The following is a 12,742-nucleotide window of genomic DNA, read 5'->3' on the forward strand; positions in this document are numbered from 1 at the left end:
AGCAGCACACCAAGGAAAGTAAATTGTCAGTGTCTTGCAATTGTTTGCTGTGTGTCCCTCAGAAAACACACAGATCCTGGTTTGTCTGCACCTCTGCCTGGAAACAAAACCCAAAAAAGGCCCTTTTCTGACAACGACTTTAAAATGTTTAAGCTCATTTCAACATGTTTGTTTTGGGTTCGAATACAGTAATATAAAAGCAATGAATTCTTGATTTTTTCTTGATTTTTTTTTTTTCAAAGTACAGCTCCCATAAGCTTAAAAGTAAATGGGAGTGTTTTGCTTCCTGGGGTATGTAACTGGAACATTTTTCTAGCACCTAATAAAACATTGTTTGCTTGATACTAACCATTAAAATATGTGTTTCAAGTCATGTAATGTTCCCTGTGAAATCTGCCTTTTTGCTCCATGAAAAAAAGGGCACCGAAAGGAATCCTGCAGCCATAAGGATCTCACTTATTTCATGGAAGTATCATTTTAAAAGCCTCACAACATGATCAAAGCTCTGTTGAGAACAGATGTTCCAGGCTTTACAAATTCCAGCATAAGTATTTTTATGACATTTATCACTGCTAAATTCTTTCAGCCCATTTTTTTCCCTGCAAGAAAGCATGCGGGCACTTTTCTCCTCAAGGAGGATGTGTCCATGCATGGCCTTGGCTCCAGCCACCGACCTTCTCCCACCATCCCTCCCTGTCCATCATGAAGGAGAGCCATGTGGTTTCCCCAGCAGCTATGGTGGCGGCCAGCCTCAAGCAGCACCAGCCCTGCAGAGCTGGGCATGGTGTTCCCCGCTGCACAAGGGGAATCAGAGGTAGGACCCGTGTCACTGCAGTGCCCTGGCTGTCGGCTGACCATTCATACAGACCCTATCCCAGAAACCTGACTGCTCCACTACCTTGACACCAGAATACAGCCTCCAAAGCCCTCCATAAGGTTCCTTCTTGTTGACCAAGGCATGCACCATCACCATCCCTCAAGAACAGGCCAGACCACCAATGCCATGGCAAGCCCTGAGCAACCTCACCGAAGCTTGAAGCTAACCCTGCTTTGAGCCAGGGGCTAACAGAAGACACCTGCCAAGTCCTTTCTACCTGAACCGTTGGAGGACTATAGTTCTCCACGTCAGAGATCATAGGTAGGGGCCACTTGGAAATACCCTCAAACACATCAACAACCCAAGAAAGCATCTTCCCTGGTCCCCCAGCTCCTCCTGTGGATGTGAGAACCCTCTGCCCGTGTACAGGCTCTAGAAGGGTGCTTCCCTGGCTGCAGCAGAGAACTGTCACTGCTAGCTAGCTACAAGGCTAGATGCAAGCAGGAGATGCTCAGGTAGCAAACACATTGGATGCTACTAAAGCAAGACAAGCAGAGCCAGAAGGAGCGATCACGGGGACCTGCAGGACTGTGCAGGAACCTGCTGGTTCTTGGGAGAGCAGCAACAAGTCCCCGTGAGGTGACGACAGAGGCAGGGAGCCCGTATTTCAACTGCAATTTGAATCACAGCCAAATTTCCACTGAGTGCAAAGCTCCCAGGAGTTTTAGCTCTGCAGTTGGTTTGTGTATTCCTCTTCCCAGGAGCATCACCAAGCTCTCTGGTTGACAGAAAGTCTAAACACTGTGCAGTACTAGGCAGTTTCATGAGAGTGAGCTGTGTACCAATGCAATACTCGTGACTACCCAAGAATCTGAAACACACAATTTATCTCTGAAGAACACCATGGGGTTTTTTTACCCACACACCCCACCACTGCCCTCCCCCCAAAAAGAAGGATCTGAAACAACCAGCTCTTTTCAAATTTCACATATTCGCAGAAGAGGGTGTCTGTGAAGAGGACCCCACAAGCACATCACTTCTCTATTATCTGCCCAGTTTAGTTTCACCTGTTTCCATGTACTCCCTTCCCAATTCCTACAACCTGCTTGCACATCCTGTTTCACTATGAACACAAGCTTCTGCCCCAGGGCAGTGCTGCCTTCACTTCTCCTCATGGGGTGAGCTTAGATGACAGTCAAAATGGGAGCAAAAACCCAAATCAAAACAGGTTTACCTCTCTGGCTTGTCCAGACTGTAAGCCTGACCAAGGCATTGCCAGGGCTGTGGCAGCTCTTGACCATGGGCATTGGGTACCACCAAAATGGCAAGGAATGACAGGTCCACTGGGAGTCACCTGTCAAGAAGATGGGAGAGTGACCTCTGAAAAAGCAGCACCAGGCAGAGGAGGTCTCCCAGAACAAGGAAGGATGAAGAAAACATAAGAGGAGAGAGACCCCAAGTTCCAGTGATGGGGAGAATAGGGATGCTGGAGGGGAGGAACAACAAGGACAACTGAGGATAACAATCTGAAGAACTCAAGCAGAAGCTGTAGGGTGTTGGAGGAGCAAACTCAAACAGAGCAGGGGTCTGAAAAAAAGCCTTCACCAGCAAAGGGATCACAAGCAGTCACAGCAACAGTGTTCCTCTCTCCAAATGCTTGTGCTTTTCCTGATGGACCTCTTAGTCTGAGGACTTCTTGTGTTGTTTAAAACTCATTTACCTCTTCCTTTATGAGGTACAACTTTGTATTTTAAATGCACACAGAAAATCTGCCCTCAAAACGCCTTTTGCTGAAAATTAAAATACACACGTGAAATCTTGCCATGCTGGCAAAAGGGGACCTTCTGTGTGTACATGCAAACATGTATGTATGTGCCCAAACAGGTGCATGTGCACAAACACGCATACATACACATCTATGCTACAGCTTTTCTGGAAGAGGACTGCTCCCCTAAGTGTCCTCAAAGGGAAAACAGAAACAGGGGGAGCAAGCAGCGCCGTCACACAGCCACGCCACACTCCTCCGCTCCAACCTCAGAGACAACCAGCACCAGCACCAAAGTCCCATCTTCCTACGGGTTCCATCTGGCCCCTCCCCTCATCTGCAGGCCCATTGTCCCTGCAGCACGCAGCTGAGTCACCTGCTGGGCTGCAGCCACTGCTGGGGCACCAGGCTGGGCCACCCCGGCCCTTGACCTGCTCTGATGACAGTGCCGTCGGTTCCAGAGGGGGAGGATGGTGCCTTCAGAGCCTGGGATGCAACAAGGGAATTTTAGAAGAGCACTCAAGATGGCATCAAGATTTATTGAAATGGTTCTACTGAGTCATTAACATCACAACCCTGCTCCAGACCTGAGTTTGTTTCATTATCTTGTCTTCCCACTCCAAGTGACTTTCCTGAGTAATTTTAAGAAACAGAAGGCGGCTGTGACCAGTTTTCAGGCCTTCTGATTTAGTCATTAAAAAAGAAAAAAAATCCTACAACATTTCCTTCTTGTTTTTCTAAATAAAAAATAATGTATAGCCCTAACTTGATAATAAACATGCTCAAAAGCTGTCCTTAAGTAAAAGCTTTTGATAACAAATTGCCTGTGCTAACTGCTATTTTACTGTTGAATTTTTTATTGTTGCTTAAGCACTGCAATTATGCTAATAAGCCAGAGAGGATGGTACACTAAAGCATTGAATGTGACAGATATAATACTCAATAAAATGTTAATCTTACCTGAAAATTGGAATCAAACAGCCTTATTAGTATTTATGGATATGGCATCTCCAACATGTTTCTTAAGAGGAATATATATATGCAATAGATATTTCCAAATATACCCTGCTATTTCTCATGCCTCCATATGATTTAATTCAAGGTGGCTATTACCCCTGCTGCTAATTGCCAGTCCCTTTTAGAATAAGAAAAAAGAATGTTGGTGCCTGGGCCATGCAAAACTCCCTCGTATTGGAGGGCTTTTCCCCTTGGTACCTTCCAGGTTGGCAGCTATCCATGGGGACGGGGACACTTCTCCCCAGCTCACAGCAGGGCCACCGGGCTTGTTAGGGTGCAGCAGCACACAACAAAGGCACTTCTCTGCCACCTTCAGTCACCTGGTTTTCCCATATCTTTGCTTGTATGTGCAAGGCAGGTAAATCCAGCAAAGGGTTAAGTCATTTACAGGCACTGGAGAAATGGCTTTTGGATTTTAAGATGGGAGTAAATGCTAATTTATTTATTTTATTTTGAAAGTTCTCAGACAATGCTGACAATGAACCAGACCCATCTGTTTTGCTGCAAATTACAGCATTGCAGAGTTGGACCCAGAGCCACTGGGCTGTCACAGGGGATCTGTCACTGAGGTGCCGCGTGACTTTCCACAAGTCACATTGCATTTTGCACTGTTATTTCACCACCCAGTCCCAGTCTGCTTTCTCAATTGATGGCATATTTTTTTCAGGGAATGAGCTGCCTTTCACTACATGTAGCTTTTTGGGGGTTTTTTTTGGCCAAACCTATGGGTCTCAGACGCAACCTCGGCGCTCTACTGCCATGCACTTTCCTACGGGTAAAGCAAGTAAGTTGTCTTTAACACCTTCACCTTCTCATCTATGAAAGGAGGAAAAAATAGCCTCTGAAGAGCCACATGCTTCTGACAAACTATATTTACATCCATGACCAGGCTCTATACAAAGACCATTTCTATACAACGAACTGGTGTGATTTTCCAGTGCTGCAGGTTAATGCTTAAATAGCAGCTGCTGGCTCCCAGCTTCACTCCTCATGCTGCTCTCACCCACAGAAGTCAATTCTGCTGACACAACAGCAGAAACATCGATAATCAGCATTATACTCTCTGACAGGCAAGCAAGATTCTTGCCACTAGACGCTGCAAGCCTCCTCGGTGGCAAACATTAGGTGGGAGACATCTAGGAACTGTTTTGATGAACAGTCACATTGGGAAATCCCAACCAGCTGCCCACCAAAATCTGAGATTCCCAAAGAACTTAAAGATCACAACGAGCAACCCACAGGGCACTGCTCACCAGGATGCGTTAGGACTTTCTTAAGCAACACTTGCAATGCATGGTGGCTTGCACTCAGAGCGTAATGATGGAAACAGGTCTGCTTTGCAGGACACAGAGGTTAGAGTAGCTCTACAAAACCTCATTTGCAGGTGCAAGCAAGGAGTGCAGCATGGCGGGTGGGGAGAATTTTCAGTTGCAACACCAAAGATAACTACTAGTTGACTGAGATCACACCTCAGAGCTGGGAGATGCACGCAGGGCTCCCTGCCCCAAGTCATCCCAGCACAAGGTACCAGACACCGAATCTTCAGGCGCAGCCAGCAAGTTCACCAGGCACATAGCTGCAGGGTGCTGCAGGACTGTAAGGCAATCACCCCCACAAAGGTGGCAGAACTCATCTCTGCCATGTTAAGTGAGTTTTGTCATTATTTTCAACCCTGCAGGGAAATCTAAATTGAACTTTAACATATTGTTTTCTCTTGCTAAGCAGCAACGCTTGAATGTTAACTCCGGTCCTGACAGGCACATTTATGGAGTATTCTTTGCAAATAATCTTACCCTGACCAGTCCAAAAGGTCAGAATCATAAAAAAAAATAACAATAAAAAAGGCTGGAAAACCATCACTGCATTGGCACAACCCCTCACCTTATTAACTGTCCTTGCAACAAGGTGAACTGCAAGGTCTTGAATTTATTTGATTGATTGAGATCAAAAGATCAGGGGGCACACAGTAAATTGTATCTTTCCATGAACGCATTTTGCTTTCAAGATTTGAGCAGATAGTTGCAGGAATTGAAAAGCTCAAGAGGAAAAAGGAAAAAAAAAAAAAGAAAACCACAAAAAAACATGTACAAAGGTGACTTCAGAAAGGCACCCCCTTATTTGTCTCTTGACACCATCTGCATTTCTTAGAGCTATTTGAAAGTTTCTTCCACATTCCCAGACCCCTGGGACACACCAGCTTATCTCTGCTAAGCAGAAGATGATAACGAACAGTAAGACACTCTTATAACTCCAGGGGAGACATCAGTATTTGCTGACATTAAGGATGAAAGGTAAATATTAGAGAAACCAAATAAATCCCAAACAAAGTCCAACAGGAGGTTGAAGAATTTCCCACCAAATTTCAGGTGTCCTATGAGAAAGGACAGGTATCTCACTGTCCTTAATCGGACCAAGGAAGATGAAGCACCTGAGCCCCTCATGATGATGGCTCAGAGGCTGCCCGAGCCCAGGCTAGGTTTGTCAACTGCAGCTCCCAGGGGAACAAGGTAAAAGCAAGGGAACTAAATGAGCAGCCATCTTCAGGACATAATTTTGAGACTCAGATGGTGAGCCAGCATCTTTAAACACAGCCTGCTGTGTTTGCTGTCAAGACAGGACAAAGAAACATAATGGAGAACAGGAACAGAAGAACAAGCAAAGAAAAATGAAACTCCTCTCCATTTCATCAGCCCCTGGAAACAGAGAGGAAAAGTAATCATTTGGTTCCTCTCGCTGTGTTTCACATGATATTTGTATTTTGCTCAGTATACCTGCAGCATTGTGCTCTCACACCACAATAAAGCAGAAGAGATTACCTATCTGTGTGTAAGAGTAAAGCCCTTACATGGATCACAGAAGAGACCTAAACTCCCAGGAACTTGCTACAAAGGAACCAGAATTGATACAACCTCCTGTTTTTATCACAAGTTTACATTACATGCCAACAACAGAGGATTAAACTCCTTTTCCATAAGCTTACACTTCCCTCCAGAAGAACATCACCATTCCGGTAGCAAAGACACAGAGCACCAGAGTTAATTGATGTTGTATCAGCTCATCATCAGACCCAGCAGCTCCTTTTGCACAGATACACTGAGCTTTGCCTTTTATCTTACCAGTTTTAAATAAGGTTGTTAAGATTTTCACATACTCCCTGTTCCAACCATTAACAGGTTAGGAGGACTCTCCAAAAGTCATCTTGTCCATTTCTTCACCACATGGAAGGACTGGTTCTCCTAAAAGCAGGTCTGCTAAAGCTTTTTCCAACTTGTTCTTAAACCTTTCCAATGACTGAAACTGCCTAAGCTCCTCAGGCGACCTGCTCCATCGCTCAGCTCTTAATGCAGGAGATCATTTACTAATGTCTCATCTAAATTTCTCTTGCTGCAACTTAAGCTCATAATTTGTCCTATTTACAGTTGGCAGATTTACAGTTTATTCCCTCTCTTCATGACAAGTTCACTATTTCCAAAAATTTACAAGCTGAGGCACCAGTGTGGCTTGCCCTCTTTGCCATTCCGTTTCTGCTCAAAGCACATTCTTAATCTTGTGTCTCTGCACGTGAATTTCTTTTCTTACCCCGAGAGAACAGGCACCTAGGATATCACAAGGCTGTTTCAAGAGAAGACGCTCAAATCCAAAGGCTGATGCATTCAGGCACACCCAGTTATAAAGTACTCTGAAACAAGAAAAAGAAAAGATTTGCCTTTAGGATGGTAGGCAGAGGATCCAGTAGTGAGGAAAACCCAACAACTCTGACGTGCACTTTCTTCCACTCCATTATTTAACATTCAAACAGATCTTCAAAAGCAACATCGATAACTGTAGATACATCCTGCACCATTACTCAAACTTGGCCACATTTTCTCTGACAACCACCATAGGGGTTTGATAAATCTGTGTTCTAGAAAACAAAGTGCTCACTGACTTTGCAGAAAGTTCTGCCAAGTTATAAGCAATACCCAGCACACATCAAAATCAGATGGCTCCGACTCCAAAGCTTTACTCGCTGTGACAGAGGACAGATCTTAATGTTGCCACCCGTGACTTTATTTACAGAGTCACTGAAACCATCAGAGGCAAGACTTCCAGTCTACTCTGAGATCTGAGTGTGTATAATTATGGGATAGACCCAGAGGAAAAGTAGTCAGGTCTGGTGAAAGGTTGAGTAACTTTTGTGTTCACAACACAGTCCTTACCTCCTGATCTTCAGGACGTTCTATCTAGCAAAAAGAAATCTTTCTCCTGAACCCAAGGGTTTGGTGACAATGAGGAAAGAACAAAGTAAAAATTTGCATGAGCAGTGTTTGGAAACACAGGGAAGAGCTCTGAATAACAAAACCATCCTAAAATTCATGAGCAGGAACAAGCAACAAGGGAGAGCAGCAATAATACGTTTGCCATCCTACTTCTGGAGGCACTCAGAAAAACAGAGCTAGACGATAGCAGATAATTTGGCACAAGAGCATCTTTCACAAGTGGATCACCTTTTGCACCCCATCTTGTCTAAATTCCTGTCTTCCCTTAGCAGGGGCTGCTGCTAGCCCCAAAGGATCAAGTGGGTTCGTATCAAAGATGCCTTTTCCAAGGACAGAAGCCAAGAAACACTCAATTTGCCACCTGCTGTGAAGACAAGATGCCAGTTGCAATTAAGGATGTGCCAATGCAACAACTCAGTGTCTTCTCTCTTGCATGCACCTCCATCTGACTATACCTTTCACTACTGCACTTTGTCAATCTCCAAGTTTCCACTTGGGTTGTTTTGGTTTTTTTCCTTTGCAGCCCTTCTCAGCTGCTTTTGCTTTCCTTGATCATTTCCACTCTTACCAATGCCAACGCTTACAGCCAGCCCAACTGCTGTCAGCACAGGAAGGTGACATGCTCCTATTTAGCACAGATTTGGTAACAGAATTGCTGTTTCCAAGGCTAAAGAGGAATACCTGCACCAATAACGTCCCTACAGCAGCACACAGTAGCTGAGGAGACTGAGCAATAAATGCCTGTTACTGAAGATTAAGAATTCAAAGTAATCTCACAATGTATGATGGCCAACTAGTAAGAGTTTAAATGCATGCTCATCTTTAAGGGTGAAGGTAGCTCCAAGGACTTCAGCAAAATTATCTACAGCATCAGACATGTTACCTCCCAAAATACCAGTGAGATAAGGATGTTTAGCAAGGGATAGAGATATGAGGAGTGCTTCCACCAAGAAAATGCACCCGTTTCTACAGCTGAATTATGACAGCTGTTGAAAACCATGGAGTAGCATTGAATGGCAGCCCAGGACAGGGAGCCAAAATGACTACCACATGCAATTGAAACTGCCAAGGGATTAAGTTAGGTCAAATGTAATTACACAAACTGGAACCTGGCCAGGGTACTGACTGGTTTAAGAAAATTAAAAGAGGTGTTCAGAAGTTTCAGAGATTGAGTCCTCCTCCTGTTAATTATTTGGTGAGTCAGTCACTGATGTCTCAGTACTCTGGGAGGCTGTCTGAAAAAGGGGAAAAAATGAGGCATAAACTTGAAAGGCATTAGAAGCGATTAGCAAAAGCCTTTGTTCTCCATGGCAATCCTTGCTGCACTAGTGCGTGAAAGCCTTTCATGTTCATGCTGAAAAGTGGCCTTAGTTCCTTTGATGCTTCTGGGAGGAAGCGTTTAAATTTACAAATATCCCGCTGTCAAAAGTTACAGACAACAGTCGAGGAACTTCTGCGTATCCCAGCCAGATCGTACGTAACTCTAAATCCAGCTCTCAGGCAGGCAGTGCTCCTGCTGAAGGGAGGAATGCAAACGACGACACACGGAAGCTCACTGAGACCTGGAGCAATGTCAACTCTACTTGCTAGTGGTGTATGAAAGCCAGGAGATGGGGAAAAGGAGGTTGCAACCATGTGGGACAGTGGCCTCCCCACCTTCATTCAGTTTTCAGAAGATGGAGAGCATGAAGGCAGGCAATGGTAAGGAGACCAGAAGGGATGCTTTGCGGTCTGCCAGCTAAGCGTCACTTTGAAAGATTAGATCCCATTTATGCCTCTGCCATAAACCACCCGAACGATAAGAGGGAAGTCATATATATCAAAATTTTCCCAGGTATTTATTGCTGTGCCTTTTCTGGCTAACTAAAGACACAGAAAGACCACATCCAGAAGAGACAAGAACTAGCAGTCACGGGCTGCGATTCTCTGTTCAGTCTCTAATTGCAACTTGTACTATAACCATGTAGAGAGCTGCAAAACATGAAGTGTTCTGAAAAAAACAGGCCTTGTAAGTCTCAGTTTTGGCACCTGAAAGTAGTAGATGCCTCTGCTACCTCTGCATCTGAAAATCATCAGTAGAGATACACTCATTACTGTCTTTGAAGCAGTTGGATGCGACAGTAAAAGCAGTACATAATTGGAGATTAACCTTTTTGGGTAGCTTATTCAGTGAAATGTTCAGATGATGCACATTAAATAAACCAATTTTTTGACTAATGTGAAAAAACAGAAAGATTAAATAAATATCTTCTCAACAAGTGCCATACACCAGGCATACTGAGTGACATGGTTTCCTCTAGAAACGACAGCAGGTGAACACACAACTGAAGCCTCTGCCATATTGATTTCGTATACTTTTATTTTTTTCCTTTTCAGAAAAAAAGGAAGCCAAGGAAAAGGCAGACATTTCACAGCACAGATTGGTGCAATTTGTGCTAATGGCCTAAGCGTAGATGCAAGCAGCAGCTTGCTTCTCTTCATGTGGAACAGTCAACAGGGACAAGTTCTGGTGGGACAACTGCTACCGCAGCATACCTTACCCCAGCCCAGCAACACCTCCCCCAACAGCTTCGTAACAAGCAGGGCAAGAACTAAGAGCACAGGAGAAAGTCTATGCTGTCTTGCAATGGTGTGCAAAAACCAGGGGCAAGCAACTGTGGAAAAAGGGTGCAGGCTCTGTGACCACATGCAAGTTGTTGCTCTTCCAAAATGTAGTCAAATGCTCTTCCATAAACGCATAAACGCCCTAAATCCCTCATCTCTGGCACTCCTCTGACAAGGCAAGTCACTTCCTTGGAGTCCTTGGGCATCACTGAGATGGCAAGGACACAGACTTCTTTTATAAACAGGAGCAAAAGAGTACTGCAGTTCTTCCCATTCTTCCCAAACGCCTTCCAACCATCCCACTCCGAAGCATCTTTAGCTGGAAAGACCTGCAAAAAGAGGTTTTGACAGAAGCACAGACCTAGCATGGGAAACCAGAGCCAAACTGGTACAAGTCACAGAAGACTGTAAGCAGCAGTATTATAATGCTTTTTGAGTTTAAAATATTCAGCAAGGTCAACAAGGAGCATGTACTTATCCCCAGGCTTGTACATGCCCCAGGCTATACGCACCAACAGCGCTATGGCAAAGTCAGCCGCCTCACCCATGCTGGGTCTCTGCAGCACAGCCACCAGCAGCTTCTGGCCCTAAGCACCCTAATTAGCAAAAGGTGGAGAAGATGCTTAACAACCACATCATTGCCTTGAACACTGCTCCTCAAGTTGGGATGAAAAGCCATGCAGCACATCACCAGTGCAAGCAGCACTCACCCTGCTCCTCAATGCATGCCATCACCGGAGCCACAAGCACAGGACTAATGCTATGCAGACCACAAAGAATATATTTTCCAGCATGACCACACACACCAGGCCAGCCCACACAGCAGAGGCTGGGGAGAACAGGGCAGCCTGAAGAGTTTCATGCCGAAGAGAGACCTGCTTCCGAGAACAGAAGGTGGCTGGAGCGCAAGGGGGAAGGTCTCCCTGCGGCAGCAGCGGTGATTAACTGATACTGATAATGGCCTCTAGTGCCTGAAACAAAGCACAGGGAAACGGCATGGAAAGCACTAATGCCAAGCAGCAATATAGACAGTCCAGGCTGTTGCTCAAATAAGAAATTTTTCTCGCCTAGGTTACTTGTTTTTTAAAAAAAAAAAAAAGTTTCTGCATGCAGGGACATCCTGTTTGCTGTATTAAATTAAAGGGATGATTCAAGAGGGAACAGCTTTCGGCAGGCAGGGGGGGTAAATCAATTTCAGGTTGCTACGGACAACTGGGCTGTCTCCTGTAAAAGTAAATCGGATTCAGCTCTACGAACCTGAAAGCTAAACATTCCCTGAAATACAACACACACACGCTCTCTAAAAAATACATACAATGAAATACAGGCTTGTATCTCCCAGCTTTTTTTGCTGAACTAAGGACGTGCTCAAACCTGCTAATTACTGCAAAACACAGGACTAGAATTTTGGCTCAGCAGCAGCTTTCTGACTGCCAGTTCAAGGCTGACGGCTGCCTTACAGGGGAAAGATACTTAATGGCAAGGGTGGTATTTGGCAAAACAAACCAGAGCAGCGCCCAGATTCACCTCGCTCTGGGCTTGCAGTGGGAACTAACACAATGTTCTGCTGATCCAGGACTGCTGCAGAGCTCAGCTAGCAAGGGCCAGAGAAAGCTCAGCCCAGGGCTTTGAAGCATGTCCTAGCTGATACTGGATGGAGGCAGTTTTGATACTGGATGGAGGCAGTTTAACCCATCCGTGGTCGTTGACCAGCCTGAATAGAAACAACATTCTCCACCTGAGCAGCTGACCTGTGGTCACAGCAGTGGAATAGGAACCCCACATGGAGGGACCACTGGGGACAAGACGGTGGTTGTGGTCAGGAAGCTGCCCTCACCCTATACCTAGCACTGGAATTATTTCAAAGCAGTTTTAGGCATTGCCCCCACTCCCTGCAGCAAGCAGAGACACGGGGGCACAGGATGCGATGTTCTCCTCCAGCACACCCTCCAGCAGCAGCCCAGAGCAATGTACTGAGACCCCTCTCTACAAACCACAGCTCCCCCAGTCTTCCCAGCCCCCTGAGCAAGGGCTGGGAGCGATGGCAGCCTTGGGAGCCTCACCACCCCTCTACGTTGGGCATGTTAATCCCTGCGGTCCTCGGGAGCCCGGAGGAACTGGGGGCTTGGGAGAGGCATTTAAGGAAGCAGAGGCACAGTTTGGCAAAGATCTGAAGCCACCAGCCAGGAGCTCCATCAAGGTTCTTGAGGGTTGGAAGAATACAAAATCAAGGGGCAGGGGGGAGCTGATGCCCCATGAAATAAGGGAATCAGGCAAGGT

At 45.6% G+C, this 12,742-nt stretch overlaps 1 protein-coding gene across 4 annotated transcripts in view; it reads right to left on the reverse strand.

Moving 5' to 3' along the window:
- LOC121096563 (LIM domain containing preferred translocation partner in lipoma) overlaps nt 1-12,742 on the reverse strand; it is a 356,409-nt gene that overhangs the window by 275,321 nt on the left and 68,346 nt on the right. For 3 of the 4 annotated variants that reach the window (XM_040612602.1, XM_040612603.1, XM_040612604.1), the window contains one exon: nt 7,179-7,278. The exons of the other annotated variant lie outside the window; for it this stretch is intronic. The gene's annotated coding sequence lies outside the window, so the exon portion shown is untranslated. The remainder of the gene's footprint in view (nt 1-7,178; nt 7,279-12,742) is intronic. 4 annotated transcript variants of the gene reach the window in all.

This window comes from Falco naumanni, chromosome 13 (genome assembly GCF_017639655.2).
Source record: "Falco naumanni isolate bFalNau1 chromosome 13, bFalNau1.pat, whole genome shotgun sequence".
Lineage (NCBI taxonomy): Eukaryota > Metazoa > Chordata > Aves > Falconiformes > Falconidae > Falco > Falco naumanni.